Raw genomic sequence first — 6,093 nt, forward strand, 5'->3', positions numbered from 1 at the left:
TTGTTTTGGATCTCATCCAGGTCTATAGTTGCTGCAGATAATCAATAGCAGACATATAGAGCGGAACTTATTTGTAAGACATCTTTACTCCACTGTTCTGACAGAATTTAAAACCATGCTAATGGCAGTTATGACAGTGAGTGCAATTCACGATCTGCAATCAAGGTTTGTAATTACATAGTTTTAAAGCAGTCTTAATCATGCAGTGCCCTGATTTAATTCCAACTCAATGAAACCAGAAACCAAGCAAAATTAGTGAGATAAAAGGGTCATGAGTAAAATGAGATAATCTGACAAAGTATCTTGCTGGGATTTATATGATTTAAAGATGATTAATTACATTCTCATAGCATGTATACAGATTTAAAAAATTTTTAAACTTCAAGATAATTTATAGTCAATAACGGGGAGATGTTGAATTTAATTTGGAGTTAAGTCTAAGGCTATGCCACTCTGAACAAGCCGGATCCCGTCTGATCTCGGAAGCTAAGCAGGGTCGGGCCTGGTTAGTACTTGGATGGGAGACCACCTAGGAAGACCAGGTGCTGTAGACCTAAAAACATAAGGGATTGTAAGCCAACAAGGTCCTTGCAATCTGTGAGGTCAACCAAGGGTTGCCTCGTCTAAAATAAATAAATAAACAAATAAATAAATAAATTTGGAGTTGATTAGATTAGAGACTTTTGTTTTCTTTTAACCCCCTTGCAAATGAAATTTCATCCACATGTTTGGAAACCATGAAAGAAATTTTAAGACTATTTCCAAATAAGATTTTTAAAAGAGACAAAAAAACTAGTGCTGTGTTTGCTAAATACTTTCATAATCATGATAATTATATGCACTGGTAGTTTTTGCCTCAGTGACTCCTTGCAAAGTCAGTGGCCAAGCAGCGACTCACATTACAGGTCACCTGAAAGTCCCTTTGTGTTCCTGCTTCTATGCTTCATCTCATTGTGACTTGCTTTTCAAGAGTAGACTCTACTTTGCATATGCAGTTAGGAGATTCTGCTTCAGTATAACACTTGGAAATATTTTTTTCTGCTGTGAAACATAATGTGAACTCAGCCACACTGATCTTGCCGAGTCTTAGAAGGGAACTAATAAACCTAATGAACGGTAGCACCGGCTAAAACTTTGTCAGAGGCAGTTCTCCTGAGATGCTCAAAAGAGAATTTTGGCACATTGAAATAAATGGTTACAATGAACAGAAAGAATAAAATAAAAGGTGAACTTGAAAGTAAAAGAATAGAATACTAATATCCAGTGACCACAAGGGACCTTTTATGAAAAAGAGAGAAAATATTATTTTTCCCTGGCTGAGAAGTGTCAGCTAGACCGGCAAGAGACACACAAAAACCTAGTTTGATAGATCTTATAAGGGAAACTGATCTTCGAAAAGTTTATTTTATTCATGAAACATTTTATTATATAATTATACAGGAATTTAGGAGATTGTTTCTTGAGATAAGTTCAAGTTTATCTCTACGGCAAGTAGAAAGTGGGACCAGAGATATTTTACACCCTTGAGAGTCAACATATAAGTACCTTAGAATGGAAACAATGTGCAGACCAGGGCCACCTTTGTCCCAGATAAGCTCACTGTCTCACGGCTCTTTTCACCTTGTACTCCTTGGCCCCATTGTCACCGTGGCTCTGAGCCTTCACACAAGCATTCCGATGAGGCTCAGAAACGTGGAAGAGGGGGCACAGGGACATTCTCCAGCCCCCTGCAGGCACAGCATATTATTGACAACTACTGTGTCCAAGAGAGCCTTGCAGATTTGGAATGAGAGAGGAATAGCATTTGCGCTGAGAGGAGATTATCGCTAAGGAAATAAGCTACAAGGGAACCGCATAGGCTTTGCTGGAGCGGTAGACGGTGGACCATTTGTAGAGAAATGTCATAGCTATAGCCCACGACAAGTAAGACTGACAGAGGATATCGCGATCCTTCTGGGTATTCAAAGCAAGGAATTGAGGTGTCAATGATGAAATGATGGACTCATAATTCTCACATCAGAGTTGTTAATAAAACTTCATGCCACAAAAATATTCATTAAAAAGGTGTGTAACAAGACTGTTTACCCACAAGACAAAATTGTCTGGCCCTAAAATTAGAAGGGTTCCTATTGAAGAAGCCAAAGGGCCTTTGTCTTGAGATGACTTGGTTGAGCAGGAATATGGGACCATCATATCCCTCTGTGCCTTTTTCAAAGGGACTTTCCTTAAGTTACAATTACCCTGAATTATTCATTTCTCTCTAGTACCAATCAACAAGTATGACAGTTGATTCACACCCTACAAGAAGGGGGCAAGACACAGTTTTCCATGACACCTGACCGTAGTTCTCTTTCTGACTTGCTCTTGGATGTGTCTTCCATGAGCAGGGTGTCAGTTTCTTCCTCTATAAAATGATGGGATGAAGTCTACATTCCAGCTTCAAAATTCTCTGTCAGTATCCTGCTATTTCGAGCAACTGGTTGTAAAAGCTAGTTCATATTATGCTCGTTGTTTTCTATAAAAGTCAAAGTTTTATAAGTCCAGTACTGACGGTCAGATGGGGAACCAGGAGAAAGGCCAAGTGCAATAAGGCGAACACCTTGAGGTATGGTGCTGCCACCACCATGCTGTCATCTGGCCCAACAGTTGGGGTTATTCTGCTATATGGAAACCTCAAGCCTCATCGTTCATGTTTAGAAGCAAATTGCAGTAAGGCTATCTCATTATAGTGTATTAGCATTAGAAAAGTGGGCTTTCACAGCTATTGTCTCATTGCTCCTCAAAACTAACCCTCAAAGGCTTCAAACCCCACTAATCCACCTGATTCTCTACTCTTGTTTAAATTCAAATTTTTTCCATTCTCGTTGGTGTTGTCCTAGGTCACGAACTCATCTCCTCCAGACACAGGGGCCTGCAGACAATCATTTCCTAACTCTTCTCTCTACTCTGTTTACAATGGTGCAAGATAAGGTCAAACCCCTCGCTGGGACTGCCACCCACATCCAGCCATTCCATATGATTGGCAATTCCCTGAAAGTGGCTATGCCATGCCTGCCTGCAGGCTTCTGTCTGTCCCATTGCCTCTGCTTGGTGTATTCTTTCCCCACCATCTGCCTGGCAAAGCCTCAATCAACCTTTGAGACTCCAGAGTCTACTCCCGTATAAGGGTTGCGGTCTTCCTCCCCCAGACAGAGCTGATCACTCTGTTGGGAAACAGCTGTGGGCAATATCTCTAAGCCCGTATTCCCCACCACCGCTGCTCAGATCCTACGTGTGTGTTCATGAGTCTCGCTTCCCTTTTAGGCGGGAATTCAGAGAAATCCAATGGGCGGTGCTCATTCTTCATGCCCCTTCATGAACTCCTGGCTAATGTACAAGGATATAAGCCCTCCAGGTAGCATGTATAGCTAGCATTTAGCTCTTGATAGGGCCATAATCTTTTCTCCTCTAGGGAAGCAGGCTGTATCTCTGGGCGGTAGAAACATTTCTGAGGGGCGTGAATCGGAATTCAATCAGGAGAGAGAAAACCCATAATAATTTGAACAGGGAGCATTTAATAGAAACACTATTACCTGAACAGAGATTGGAGTAATGAGGGATTGGCTGGTAAGCAGTAAGGGGAACCCTGATGAATACAGGAATAGATTGAAGGGGCAGCCACTACTCTGGAGCTGAGACAGAGTCCGCAAGGAAGACCCCCTCTTTCTTTCAGCCCTCTAGACCTTATAGAAAAGGGCACAGCTGTGACCCACTGATTGAAAGAAAAAATTGCTGTAGGCCTCAGGGATGGAACTTGCTGGAAATCCACCTACTAGAACTAGTTAGTGTGTGCCAGTAGGCACTGAAGCTCTAATCACTAAATTTTTTGAGCCTCTTGGATAAAAATATAGGAGATATCACTGTGTTAATACATTATGGGAGGAAATTTGTGTTACCGTAGCCGGGGCCACATTAGTTTCAAGAGGGCAATTTCTTGTCCATAAAGTGCCTTTGCGAGGGTGAGAGAAAGGTGCTCCGTCGTTGGGTGGACTTCAGCCCCCACGCTGCCCAAGGCAGGAACTCCTGTGCAGTGAACAGCCGCCATGGCCTGATGCAGCAGCTGTGAGTCCAAGGGAAGAGGCAACTGTGCCCCGAAGGGGAAGGGACGCGGTGAAGGACAAACTGGCTGGCCTGACAGGATGCTCAAGTTCTGGATCCTCTTCTCTAACCAGTATTTCTGTGGTCTCAGGCAAATCACATACCTGCTCTGGGCTGTCATTTTTCTCATTTGTAAAACGAGAAGTTCAGACACTTCGATTCAAAATTTCTGTTATTATAATGTCTGTGTAAGAGAAGCAGTGTCATTTTATATTCAAAAATGGACCAGATCTCCAAAAACCTGCAATAAATTCCAGAGTAGGATTGCAGTCAACACGGTGCCTATCACCGTTGACATATTTCTCTGTGCTGTGACCACATCCACTAATATCAGTCTTTCTAGCTATCTGGAAATTTCCATCTTTATCTACAGTACAAATAGTGCTATAACTCCTATTCTTTGAGTTTGAACTGGGACACTAGCTGCTCCAGTAAGAACCCCAAGATGGAGTTAGGCTCCTTTGTCTGTGTTTCTGCAGTGTACCGCAGACTCCTGCCACAGCCCCATCCCGCAAACAGCATCGTCACTGTCTCCTCCATCAGCCCACAAACTCTTTAAGAGAAGGGGCTCTGGTTTCTGCTGGCCCGGCTGTGGTCAGCACAGTGCCTCTGGCACACGATACTCATTAGATATATGTTGAGCCTATAAGGATTTAAGTCAAATTTCTGGCAGGAGAAGTAGAATAATAACAGTAGTTAAGACAGTAGGCTCAGAAGTCAGATGGGTTAGATTTATTTATATTTTAGTTTTTTTAAAATTTTTAATTAATTAATTAATTAAACACCTGCAGCACCCAGTATTCCTAGGTGGTCTCCCATCCAAGTACTAACCAGGCTTGACCCTGCTTAGCTTCCAAGATCAGACGAGATCTCAGGTGCGTTCAAGGTGGCACGGCCGTAGATGATGGGTTAGATTTAATTCCATTTCTATCTGTGAACCTATGTGAGGTACACAATGTAGCTATGCTTTCATTTCTGTTGTTTTCTTGTTTTGTTTTATTTGTAGGGGTTTTTGGGGGGGGATTGGTTTTGTTTTTCTCCAGTTTTATTGAGATATAATTAATATATAATATTGTGTTAGTTTAAGGTGTACCACATAATGATTTGATATATGTATATATTGCAAGATGATTACCACAATAAGTTTAGTTAACATCCGTCATCAGCCATAGTTACGAAATGTTTTTCTTGAGATGAAAACTTTTAAGATCTTCTCTCTTAGCAACTATATCACCATGCTATACATTCCAACCCCAGGGCTTAATTAATCCTATAACTGGAAGTTTGCACCTCTTGACCACATTTACCCATTCATTCTACTCCTTCCTCCTCCACCCCCTACCTCTGGCGACCACCAGTCTCTTCTCAGTGTCTATGAGTTTGATTTTTTTTTTTAGATTCTGCTTATAAGTGAGATAATACAGTATTTGTCTTTCTCTGACATTTCACTTACGCTTTAATTTCTTCGTCTTTTAAAAAATCGTATTCTTATTTTTATGCACAGTCCTGCGGGTCATCGCTTTGAACTGGGCTCGGCTGGGTAGTTCTGGCCTCCTCTGGTGTTTCATCCTCTTACAAGGACACCAGTCCTATCAAATTAAGGGGCCACCTCTACGACCTCGTTTAACCTTTATTACTTCCTTATAGGTCCCGTCTCCAAATGCAGTCACACTGGGATTTAGGGCTTCACGATACGAAGTGGGAGTGGGACACAATCCGGTCCATAGCACCAAGTCTACACCTCAAGGGGCCTTATGAGCTTCAACTCTCTCTCTCAGGACCTGCATCCAACTTGAAACAAGACTTGACTAGCCTGCCAGAGCGGAGCGACCACCTGGAGCACAAATAAGCTGCTCCCCTGAGGCCACCTGAGTCCTCCAGCCAACCTAGCCACTGTGGATGCGGGAGAGAGCCTAGATGAGACCAGAACCACCCAGCTGGGTGCAGTCCAAGGTG

General features: G+C 42.4%; 2 pseudogenes; one reads left to right on the top strand and one right to left on the bottom strand.

Moving 5' to 3' along the window:
- The first annotated feature begins 435 nt into the window (after positions 1–435).
- On the top strand, positions 436–554 carry LOC111740877 (annotated as a pseudogene).
- A 4,365-nt stretch (positions 555–4,919) lies between these two features.
- LOC111740910 lies at positions 4,920–5,040 on the bottom strand (annotated as a pseudogene).
- Positions 5,041–6,093: the final 1,053 nt, after the last annotated feature.

Source organism: Pteropus vampyrus, unplaced genomic scaffold (genome assembly GCF_000151845.1).
Source record: "Pteropus vampyrus isolate Shadow unplaced genomic scaffold, Pvam_2.0 Scaffold69, whole genome shotgun sequence".
NCBI classification, from domain to species: Eukaryota; Metazoa; Chordata; class Mammalia; order Chiroptera; family Pteropodidae; genus Pteropus; species Pteropus vampyrus.